Source organism: Oncorhynchus tshawytscha, linkage group LG05 (assembly GCF_018296145.1).
Source record: "Oncorhynchus tshawytscha isolate Ot180627B linkage group LG05, Otsh_v2.0, whole genome shotgun sequence".
In the NCBI taxonomy this organism is placed as follows: Eukaryota; Metazoa; Chordata; class Actinopteri; order Salmoniformes; family Salmonidae; genus Oncorhynchus; species Oncorhynchus tshawytscha.
In genome coordinates, this window is record NC_056433.1 from 51,398,563 (window position 1) to 51,411,832 (window position 13,270).

The following is a 13,270-nucleotide window of genomic DNA, read 5'->3' on the forward strand; positions in this document are numbered from 1 at the left end:
CTGAAAGCACTACCATCGTTTTTAAAAAGTCTGTTTAATAATTATTTCCTGTGTACATTTTGTCACAAATTCCATCTGCATAATGACTAATCACCTAGACAACAGGTTGAGTAAATTAAACTGTAATTGTATTTAAGAATCTGGCTTGCAGTGGTCCTGAAAGCACCCCTTCCAAATTATTGTACAGACAAACGGGGTTAGGGTAGGTGGGGTTCCGTGTATATCGTGGCCAATGGTTTTCCGATGTAAAACAGCAACGTGAAAACTGTTGTTTTTTTTCAAAACGAGAAACGCTTTGATTTTTGTCATCTCGTTTTCAGAACATGAACAAAACAACAATTAGCTTTTTATGCATTTTTTTTCTCTCTTTTCTTTTTTAAAAATGGTTAGTTTTTTGTTATCTCGATTTATGCATATAAAAAACAACATGATATTTCGAATTGCAGTGGGTGGGGTTACATGTGGAATGTCTGTCATTGGCCAAATGCACGGCCAACACTTCCTGTCCCTTCAAAATAAGAGTTAACTCTTTCTAACGTTTTTCTATTAATCTACTATGAATTAATGTATTATTCATTCACTATTAATCTGTTATTAATGCATCTACTGTAACATACATGGTAGGCTTTTTCTACATGCTATCAATGTTTGTAAAGGGGTTTGTGTGTCTCTGTGCTAACCATCATGCACAGTAAAAATCTTCTGTCCTCGGCTGAAACACTCACTTCCCGAGTTCCAAACTGCCTCTGGAAGTAATTCAGCACAATAACTGTTCGTCTGGAGTTTCATGAAATGGAGTTTCATGAAATGGGTTTCCATGGCCGAGCAGCAGACACAAGCCTAAGATCACCATGTGCAGTGCTAAGCATCGGCTGGAGTGGTGTAAAGCTCGCTGCCATTGGACTCTAGAGCAGGGGAAACGCATTCTTTGGAGTAATATTTCACGCTTCACCATATTGCAGTCCGATGGATGAATCTGGGTTTGGCAGATGCCAGGAGAACGCTATCTGCCCCAATGCATAGTGCCAAGTGTAAAGTTTGGGGCTGTTTTTCATGGTTTGGGCTAGGAAATCTTAACGCTACAGCATACAATGACATTCTAGATAATTCTGTGCTTCCAACATTGTGGCAACAGTTTGGGGAAGGCCCTTACCTGTTTCAGCCTGACAATGCCCCTGTGCACAAAGCGAGGTCCATACAGAAATGGTTTGTCGAGATCGGTGCGGAAGAACTTGACTGGCCTGCACAGAGCCCTGACCTTAACCCCATCGAACACATTTGGGATGAATTGGAATGTAAACTGTGAGCCAGGACTAATCACCCAACATCAGTGCCTGACCTCAATATGGCTCTTGTGGGTGGAGTGCAAAAGAGCTTTGTGTGCATCTCTGTGTGTGGAGTAAAGGTGGTCTAGAGTTTTTTGACATACTGGTAGAAATTAGGTCAAACGGATTTTAGTTTTGCTGCATTAAAGTGCCCGGCCACTAAGAGCGCCGCATCTGGAGGAGCATTTTCTTGTTTACTTATGACAGCTCGCTGAGTGCGGCCTTAGTACCAGCATCGGTATGTGGTGGTAAATAGACAGCCATGAAGAAGATAGATGAAAACTCTCTTGGTAAATAGTGTGGTTTACAGTTTATCATGAAGTACTAACAGGCGAGCAAAACCTTGAGACTTCCTTAATATTAGAGCACACCAGCTGTTGTTGATAAAGAAAAATAGATCACCCCCCAATCTTACAGGAGGTTGCTGCTCTGTCTTGTTGATGCACAAAAAACCCAGCTAACTGTATATTATCCATGTCCTTGTTCAGCCAGGACTCAGAGAAATATAGGACATTACAGTTTTTAATATCCCGTTGATAGGATAGTCTCGAACGAAGTTCATCCAGTCTATTCTCCAGTGATTGCATGTTCACCAGTGGAACGGAGGGTAGAGGCGGATTATCCATTCGCCGATGCAGTCTCGCCAGGCATCCGGCTTGTCGACCCCTGGAGCGGCACCTCCTCTTCTTACGAATGACAGGGTTTTGGGCCTGGTCCGGGAAGAACATTATATCCTTTCCGTACGACTCATTAAAGAAAACATCCTTGTCCAGATCGAGGTGAGAAATCGCTGTTCTGATGTCCAAAAGCTATTTTCGGTCATAGGAAATGATGACAAAAAAAGTTAAAAACACACAAAATATCACAATTTGTCAGGAGCCGTAAGAACCGCGGCAATCCCCTCCCGGCACCATTCTTACAAAGCAGCATTCTACAGCAGCATTCTAGAATTCTATTGGGGTCTAAAGGGTTAATTACTGTTTCCCCTTCCCATGTGAAGCCCACTGGTGTTGATAGGGTTAATTGTTTTCTGTATTTTATTTGGATTTTTGCACTATTGTGCTGTATTAACTATTTGTGAGCCCAGTGTAAGTAGGAAGGGGAAACAGTAATTAAAGGGATAGTCATACTCAAATGACAAACACTTCAACAGGAGGTCAAAACCTGAGAATTCTACCTGAATTTGATAAAGTTGGTATATATTTTCCGAGCTGCAGGAAGGAGAGACAAGGAAGATGTGTCTATCCTCAGCTTCGGATGAACACATCCTCCACATCTCTCTTCCCCAGCTGGTATTGAAGCATGAGTGAGTGGGGTACTGCTGCCCCACAGGAGAAGGGGAGACAGGGAAGGTGTCGCTCTTCGGCGTCAGATGGACACATCCTCCCAATCTCTCCATCCGCAAGCTAGGACATACCATCCCTCACTCCATACCATTCTCCACCCTCAAATACACCCCGCTACCCAAGTCCATCATGGCACAGGTGCCTCCACACCCCTGGCCCGTCTCCTCCTTCCTCCTTCCTGGTCTGCTGCCAGCTGCAACCACCTCTTCATGACTGACTCCACTGTACTTTAGATGTTTTGGGATTCTTCCGGACAGCAGCGGAACAAGAGCACAATTGGTTGGAAATATGTGAAATGTAGTTGTAACAGGTGAATGGAATGCTGTAAAATTGAATCTCTCAAAAAGAGCATGACATACAAAGTGGAATGAAACTCACCAGTTTCAGTTTGAAGTCGGCCCCCTGAAGTTTGGTTTCCAGGCTCTGGAGACCTTGTTGATCCTTAGATGGCAAAAGGCCTTCTTCAATCACATATTCTGCAGCATTCCACTATGAATTGTATGATGATTGTTTTCTGTTCCATGCTTGATGAGCATTTCCTGAATTAACGCTGAGGGGCATTTCACAATAACACAACGAGGTGGACTAGAGTGAAGTATATTGCTGCCCACCAGGAGGAGAGATTGGGAAGATGTATTTTTCCTCTGCAACGGATGGACACATCCTCCCCATCTCTCCCTCCACCAGCTGACACTGAAACATGAGCAAGTGAGGTATCGTTGCCCACCTAGATAAGAAGGAGAGACAGGGAATATGTTGTCTATCCTCGGCGTAGGATGGACCCATCTCTCCCTTGTGCGTCTGATGAATCCTTGGGTTTTCTTGTGGTGGTGTCTGCTGGGGCCTAGGTCTTGCAAGGTCTTGAGGAATCTGGTGGGCTAGAGATAGGAAAGGAAATAAGGAAAGGATGTTTCTGAACACGTCGACATTAATGTGGATGATACCATTATTATGGATAATCATGAATACATTGTGAAAGATAAAAAGTGAGAAAGTTACAGAAGGACAAAGATCATACCCCCCACAAAAATGCTAATCTCCCCTGTTATTGGTAATGGTGATGGAGGTTAGCATGTTTTGTTGTAGCCTCTGTAACCTTCTCACTCATCATTATTCCTGATTTTTCTGATCATGGCATTATAATATACTGCCATAACAAGCAAAAAGGCAGTAACTGCTCATTTGGTCAGAAATTAGTTCATGTCATTTTTGCTACATTAAATACATGCTTAATCATATGGACAAGTATCCTGTCACATCCTGACCTTAGTTCCTTTTTTATGTCTCTATTTTAGTTTGGTCAGGGTGTGAGTTGGGGTGGGCTTTCTATGTTTTGTTCTGTGTGTTATATTTCTAGGTGTTTGGCCTGGTATGGTTCCCAATCAGAGGCAGCTGTCAATCGTTGTCTCTGATTGAGAACCATACTTAGGCAGCCTGTTTTCCCACTATGGGTTGTGGGTAGTTGTTTTCTGTTTTGTGTATTGCACCTTGCAGAACTGTTCGTTTGTCATTTATTTTGTTCAAGTATTCGTATTGATTAAAAGGTATTATGAATACTTAGCACGCTGCACCTTGGTCTTCTCCTTCTCCCGACAACAGACTCTATTGTATTGTGTTTTGGAGAAAATGGGGGTAGTGTTAGCAGTAACTGCATAAAGTTACTGTGAAACCAAGGTAAATGAAAGTCATTTGGCTCAGTTTCACACTCTGAGCAGTTACTGCCTTTTTGCTTGGTAGGCAGTATAGTTCAGAAACATTTTACTGTATCCACTTACATAGACAGAAAATTATTCCAGTGATCATTCAGTTTCTATTGGGAAAAACACAGCCCAAAACAAACTCAAATTGGGGTACTAGATGTATAAAGTGCTTCAATTTCTAAACGGTAAAAACAGATATGTATGAAAATCCCCATAGGAAACATGCTGTGAGTATAGAGCCAAATATTATTATTACATTTGTGTTAGCTTCACTGTACAAATACATACAAGGGGAGTGACTGTGGTAGGGAGATTAACCACAGTCAATAGTATTAATGTTAGTTTTAGTGCAAGGCCAGTGTATTTAGTGACAGGCCATGCTGTCCTTCAACTACACTGATATGAAAAACCTGCACAGAAAAGGAGACAATGATGGGGTCCCCTCGGGGCATTGTGCTTAGTTCCCTCCTGTACTCCCTGTTCACCCACGACTGCGTGGCCGTGCACGACACCAACACCATTATTAACTTTTCCGACAACAGGGCGGTGGTAGGCCTGATCACCGACGATGATGATTCAGTCTTTAAGGAAGTTAGACCTGGCAGTGTTGTGTCAGGACAGCAACCTCCCTCTCAACGTGGGAAAGACAAAGGAGCTGATCGTAGACCACAGGAAACATCAACAGGGCTGTAGTGGAGCAGGTCGAGAGCTTCAAGTTCTGTTGTGTCCACATCACTAAGGACCTATCATGGTCCAAACACACCAACTCAGTCGTGAAGAGGGCACGACAACGCCTCTTCCCCCTCAGGAGGCTGAAAAGATTTGGCATGGCCCTCAGATCCTCAAAAAGTTCTACATCTGCATCATTGAGAGTATCTTGACTGGCTGCATCAATGCTTGGTATGGAAACTGCTCTGCATCCGACCGCAAGGCACTACAGAGGGTAGTGCTTACGGCCCAGTACATCACTGGGGCCAAGCTCCCTGCCATCCAGTAACTCTATACCAGGCGGTGTCAGAGGAAAGCCCTCAAAATTGTCAAAGACTACAGCCACCCAAGTCACAGACTGTCGTCTCTGCTACCACACAGCAAGCGGCACTGGAGCACCAAGTCTGGGACCAAAAGGCTCCTGAACAGCTTCTACCCCCCAGCCATAAGACTGCTAAATAGTTAGCCAATACATACTGGGTGAGTGTATGTGGTAGGGAGATTTAGCCACAGTCAATAGTATTCATGTTAGTTTTAGTGAGAGGCCAATGTTTTAGTGACTGTCCTTCAACTACAGTGATATGAAGAACCTAGACAGGTTAAGGCAAAATTACCTGAGAAAAATCTTAAAAGGAGACGATGATGATGTTGAGATGCAGCCAGGGTAGCAGTGCAAGTAAGTGCATCAGGATCAGTTGGTCTAATGGAAAAGGTCGGTCTGTGATTGAAGTGTTTGTCTCTTGATTCAGTGGCAGACATTCAAAATATTGTTCTGTAGAGCAGACATAACATTGTGTGATTTCTCTATGCTACAGACCTTGGGGACCCGTACAGATAGTTACAATCTGTAAATAAGTAGCTATCCAGGTAGCCTGTTACGTCATCTGATAGCTAGCTAACGCTATCGCTGGACCAAAGATACTAAAGGATGGATTGAAATGTACAGAATTGGTATCTGGAGGAAAATGGGGGAGGGTCATGCTTTTTCAATTTCAGTCAAGGGGAGAGTTTTTTTTTTTATCATGTCATTGTGTTTTAGAATGAGCTGCTTGTTAGGCTATACAGTATATCTATGTGTGCCCTATGCCGACCCTCATCTCTGATTCTCAGCTGGGTGCACAATATCAAGTTCACATATAGGCTATTTAGTGTGGTCTCAATCTATAGGCTACGAACTGCATGCTCAAAGAAACACAAAGTTACAGTATATTTCTAAGATAGCTGCTGGGATGGTGTAAACAAAACTAAGATATATTATACACGGCAATGGATATATATATTCCAACCCTGAGCCCCGGCCTGCTCTACTCTTGCTGATCAAAACCTTTTTTCTGTGCTGCCTAAACAATGCTGTGCTGTGTAGGCCTTCATGGGCAGTTCAGGAAGAGAATCAAAGGTTTCTTCCGAATTTGTGTTTTGTTTGGGCCTAGTCCAAAAAATGCAATATCTTGCGGGCGGATTAGCCTATAGCATATGTTCTGTTCAATTTGAGAAGGAAAGCGCAAAGACGAGGAGGACCAGAGGTCAACTTTGATAGTTTGATACAACTATAATTGATTTGAATAAAAACTGTTTCTTACCCATGACGTATTCATCAGAGATATTGTCTTCAAAATAAGCCAGATTCAAGTAACTTACATTGTGTTGCTGAAACATGAAACAGCGGCTGAGGCACAATCGGAAATGGACATGGAAATGGACATGGCTCACGGTGCTGAAAGTAGGCAAATTCAAGTAGACATAATTCATTTCAACGTCTTCATTTGAATGCGACTCACAACTAGACGGCTTTGTGTTGGAGTCTATTCCTTACTATTTAAGAAATAAGAGGTAGACCTACCTGTTTAACAGAAAAATGTTTGCCCATGCTACAGATGGCTGTTTTGGTCCACTAATACAGGACTAATACAGGTCCAGTGTACTACTTTTGGGGGAAAAGTAATATTCTAAAAAAATAATAGAGTTTCTCAGGGGGTGCTTTATGCCCGCCCACCCTAAAAAGCCTACCTCTGTGTCAGTGACTGTTAAAGTTAAAAACAGGACGAATTGATGAGAGAGTGTGCCATAGGCCTACCTTTTATTAAAGAAAATGGAAAAAAAGCACAGGCCTACCCCTTGTTAGATTTGGAGGAAAATAAAACTGATCCGATTTATATAAATTGATCTATGACAGCACTTTGGTCCGCGGTGGTTTATGCTACAAACAAGCTGTAAAATACCCGGGAAAGAACTAACTCTGATGCACATGGGGATATCATTGTTTAGTTTCTTTGAGATTTAGAGGCTGGGCTACAACCTTCTATAGCCGAGGAGACCAAAAAATGACTTTGCTTGGGAAGTAATCTAATTCTGTCACTATCAACTGATTAAGCTATTCACTTTCTCTGCAATAGAAGATGTTTAAACCCAGACAGCTGTTAGGGAAACACTTGTGACCTTCTCTAGTTGGATTAAGCCACAGAAGAAGGGTAGCCAGCAGTTAAAGCTTACATTTTTCAGCATCGGTAGTCCTACTCTGTCTGGGGAGGAAAGGTAGGCCTAACTTTTGAAAGTACCATGCTAATGGGATCTCAGATTTCATTGCAAACAAGACACACTGATTTGACATTGGAGAAATATGAGAAGATGAACACACAGGCATATATCTCTCTATCAGAACTCAGAATAAGACCCAGATGCAGACAGCTAGAGTCACAGATGTTTATTGACCCAAACAGGGGGCAGGGAAAATACAGGTCAAAGGCAGGCAGAGGTCCATATTCCATGGCAGAGTCAGGCTGGTACAGAACGGCAGGCAGGCTCAGGGTCAGGGCAGGCAGAATGGTCAGAACCGGGAAAACTAGGGAACAGAACATGAGAAAGCAGGGAGATGGGAAAACACACTGGGAAGACCTGACAAGACAAACTGGCAACAGACAAACAGAGAACACAGCTATAAATACACTGGGGATAAGGAGGAAGATGGGCGATACCTGGAGGGGGGTGGAGACAAAGCAAAGACAGGTGAAACAGATCAGGGTGTGACACTGTCCATTTTTAGCCTGTAGTTTCAGTAGTTTGTGTGGTATTAAAAAAGACACTGCTACTATGTCAAATTATGTAGAATTGTTTATAGAAATGTTTTTTAAAAGACAATTTTTTGTCGGCCCTGCAAATAGATAGATAGAGTCCACCCCTACTTTTGTCCATGGTGGTCTGTGAACCCACAACCTTCTGGCTTCAACCTTCAGCCCTCTGTGCTATCAAAATTCCTTGTAAGTCTTGTAATGCTTACAGGATCCAAAACAGTTGTTTAAAGCTCTGGTCTGTCCAAGTAGATAGAATAAATGGTAGTCATGTTCTCTGCTATCTACTTTGTTTTAATTATTATTTTGGGTATAGGGGAGGGTCACTTGTTTGTTTTTTCAAGCGTTCAGGGAGGGTTTAGTTAAAATATATTTTACTGAAGGGAGGGCCATCCATTTTCATTCTAGAGAGGCCCGATTTTCTCCATGTAGCCCTTATTATAAATAACGTTCACTTCCAGTGTATATCGGTGTATATCATGGCCAATGGTTTTCCGATGTAGAACGGCAACGTGAAAACGGACCATTTTTTGTTTTTTTCATGTGAAAAAATACTTGATTTTTGTTGTCTCATCTTTGGCAGATGAACAAAACAAATTGTATTTTTGTTGATATTTAGTTGTTTGTTTTTCATTTTTGTCAAAAAATTAAACAATTGAGAAATTGTTTGTTTTTGTCATCTTGCTTTTGCATATAAAATTTGATATTTAGATTTTCACAAGTGGGTGGGGTTAAATGTGTTATTGTCTGTTATTGCTCAAATGCACAGCCAACACTTCCTGTCCCTTCAAAATAACATTTCAGCCTTCTAATTTATTTAATCTACTATCTATAAATTAATCTATGATTAATTCATTATTAATCTGTTATTAATTAATATACTGTAATGTTAATAGTAGGCTTGCTACATGCTATCAGTTTTAGTAAGGGTTTGTGTGTCTGTGCTAGCCATCATACACAGCCTATAGGCTATTATGTGATGATGCGTTAGCTTGATTGCTACTTCAATTGAGTTTTGTGTGTCTGGGTTTGTGTGTGTGTGTGTGTGTGTGTGTGTGTGTGTGTGTGTGTGTGTGTGTGTGTGTGTGTGTGTGTGTGTGTGTGTGTGTGTGTGTGTGTGTGTGTGTGTGTGTGTGTGTGTGTGTGTGTGTGTGTGTGTGTGTAGGGGCTGCCGAGATGCAGCTGTGTATGAAGTCTCTCTGGTGACAGTGTTCTAGGTGTTGGTCGAGAGCTGGGAGAGTTCAACGTGACTGTGGAAAGGGCCAGACCGGGGAGCACCCCTTATACTGCATGCACACAGCCATGGAGCTATCAACAACACTCCTTGTGGTACAGCCATTACTCGTAAGACGGGGAGAAATAAGGGAGGAGGGAGGAGACGTGTGTTTGTGTGTGTAGGAGGTGGGGAGGCAGACCGTGTCGTACCCTCTGTCCTCTCTGAAGGGGCTAGTGTGTGAGGGCTCTAACCTGCTACTCTCCCTCTGCTCCCTCTGAAGAAGTAGGTCACGGAAGACATGACCTTCCTCTCCTTTTGTGTGTTGTGTGTCACTCTGTTGGTGGACATCCCAACAAAGTGTCAGTGTTGGCACAGCTACCTCCTACATGATGAATAGGAGGTCCTCACTTGTACTTAATATACCATCTATCAATCAAGTATATATTTTTTATTTCAGCAGTTGTCACAAAGTGCTTTTACAGTAACCCGGCCTACACCAGAGAAACCCGGGACATACAAGGCACTACTGCTCCTGCCATATCTATCTTGTTTGATGTCATATCCTGTTCCTGTTTAAGCCAGCCAAGTGCAGGTGGGCTCTCCTGTCAACATGAGCTTCCTGCTGCTCTCGCCCCAAATACACACACAGTATCATAATGATGCTATACAGCACTTTCAATTAATCAATATTATTTTATGAAGCCCTATTTTAGTGGCCAGATTGTTTTTCAGTTCATGGTGTGCATATGTATGTCAGACTGATGAATAATCAGACAGGATAGAGTACACAAAAAGACATTAATGAATATGTTCATAGATGGGTCATATTATAAATAAATAGGATACACACTCCTCAAAACCGATGGTCAGATTACTTTACATAGATGATCAACTAAAGTATGTGGCACAACTGTTTACAGATTCAACACATCAGCTATTGTTTATTTATTTTGGATGTTGAAAGTAAAAGATTACAAAGAAGACACTACATGAAATTTAGCCAAACAGGTTTAGAATAATTCTTCATGTATTTCGATGGGTATAGTTGGCTGGTTGTTTTTGTGGGGAAAAATTGACGATCAAGTTACAGCGTCGCGAGTGAGCGAAGCACAATGTTGCCTTCAATCAACTCTTGTTTTCTTGCCTGACAGACTAACTACAGAGTTTGCCAATGTTAGCTGATTAGTTACGAAGCTAGGACAGTTTCCACATGAATAGCTTCGGTAGAAACAGGACAAAACAAATACATTTGACTTGTTAGCTGGCTATGTAAACAAATATCACTGCGCGGGCATCTACCCTAACACGACAGCTAAACTGTCAAATAATAGGAAAACGAGGGAATGTAAAGACTATGAATATCTGTACCTAGCAAACATGACAAACCATAATATAACAGATAAACAACAATTACTCTAATCTACATTTCGGTGGGTAGTTAGCTGGTAAAAGTGACAGCTGAGTTTGACGCGTCGCAAACGCAGTTTACTGCCACACAACCTTTCTTTCCTGACAGACTAGCTAGCTAGATATACCAAGCAGTTTGGGACGTTTCCATATTAATTACATCAGTAGAAACATTACAAAACAACCAACTAGTTAGCTGACTATATACAGCTAAACACTGCAACTCTTTCCATGAGAGCATGAGAGCTTTCTCATGAGAGCCATGAGAGCTCCACCGTTGATGTGCTCGCCTGTACCAACCAAGAGACCGTGACAGGATTTGCTCTGAGAGCTACTCCCCAAATGTCAATGCATCAAACATCGACAACTTCAAACATACAGTGCATTCAGAAAGTATTCAGAGTTTCGTTAAATACTCATTATAAAATGGTTACCAATACCCCATAAGGATCCATTTAAAACAGGCTTTTTAGAAAAAGTGTTAAAAAGAAAAAACAGAAATAACTGATTTACATAAGTATTCAGCCCCTTTGCTATGAGACTCGAAATTGAGCTCAGGTGGATCCTGTTTCCATTGATCATCCTTGAGATGTTTCTACAACTTGGTTGGAGTTCTGTATTATGTCATGTTTCATGCTTTTGCATCAGCTAATGGGATCCTAATAAAATAACAAATACCACCTGTGGTAAGTTCAGTTGATTGGACATGATTTGACAGTGCATGTCTGAGTAAAAACCAAGCCATGAGGTCGAAGGAATTGTCCGTATAGCTCTGAGACAGGACTGTGTTGAGGCACAGATCTGGGTAAGGGTACCAAAGCATTTCTGTAGTATGAGAGGTCCCCAACAACACAGTGGCCTCCATCATTCTTAAATGGAAGAAGTTTGGAACCACCAACACTCTTCCTAGAGCTGGCCACCCGGCCAAACTTTGCAACCGGGGAAGAAGGGCCTTTGTCAGGGAGGTGACCAAGAACTCGATGATCACTCTGAAAGAGCTCCAGAGTTTCTCTATGGAGACGGAAGAACCTTCCAGAAGGACAACCATCTCTGCAGCCTTTATGGTAGAGTGGCCAGATGGAAGCCACTCCTCAGTAAAAGGCACATGACGGCCCACTTGGAGTTTGCCAAAAGACACCTAAAGGGCACTCAGACCATGAGAAACAAGATTCTCTGGTCTGATGAAACCAAGATTGAACTATATGGCCTGAATGCCAAGAGTCACGTCTGGAGGAAACCTGGCACCATCCCTACGGGAAGCATGGTGGTGGCAGCATCATGCTGTGGGGATGTTTTTCAGCGGCAGGGACTGGGAGACTAGTCAGGATCGAGGGAAAGATGATTGGAGGGGGAAAAAACAATTTAATCAATTTTAGAATAAGGCTGTAACGTAACAAAATGTGGAAAAAGGGGTCTGAATATTTTCCCAATTTGCATCTGCTGTTAACTCATCTCAATTACCTCGATATCATAATTTGTGGCATGAAGCCTTAAGAATGTTGGGCCAGTGACCAAAAGGTCACTGGTTCGAATCCTTGAGCTGGCAAGGTGGGAAAAAAATCTGACGTTCTCTCCTTGAGCAAGGCAGTTAAACCCCAACAACAAATGCTCCCCAGGCGCTGAAGATGTGGACGTCAGTTAAGGCAGTCCCCCGAACCTCTCTGATTCAAAGGGGTTGGGTTAAATGCTGAAGACACATTTTGGTTGAATGCATTCAGTTGTGCAACTGACTAGATGGCCGTAGATGGCCGCTATGGGTTCTAAAGAATAAGGAAATCTCACCCAAATGGCATTAGAATGTAAGCAGTCTATGGACAAGGTATGACAACAGTCCATGCTTTGGTTTTGTTTACCTGGCCACTGTTTCAAATGCTAACTTTTTTTGCATTTGTGGCAACAATCCACTGCAAGTCAATAGTACCTATATACAATGAGTACAAAACATTAGGAACACCTTCATAATGTTGAGTTGCATCTCCTTTTTCAGAACAACCTCAATTCATTGGGTCATGGACTCTACAAGTTGTTGAAAGCATTCCACATGGATGCTGGTCCATGTAGACTCTAATGCTTTCCCAGGTTGTGCCAAGTTGGCTGGAAGTCTTGGGTGGTGGACCATTCTTGACATACAGGGGAAACAGTTGAGTGTAAGAAACCCAGCAGCATTGCAGTTCTTGATATACTCAAACTGGTGCGCCTGGCACCTACTACCATACCCCGTTCAAAGGAACGTAAATCTTTTGTCTTGCCCATTTACCCTCTTAATGGCACACATACACAATCCATGTCTCAACAGTATCAAGGCTTAAAAAGCCTTCTTTAACCTGTCTCCTCCCCTTCATCTACAGTGATTGAAGTTGATTTAACAAGTGACATCAATAAAGAATCATAGCTTTCACCTGGGTTCACCTGGTCAGTCTGTCATGGAAAGAGCAGGTGTTTCTAATGTTTTGTATACTCGGTGTATTAGCATTTTGTGCACTACATGTCAGAAGCTGTCTCT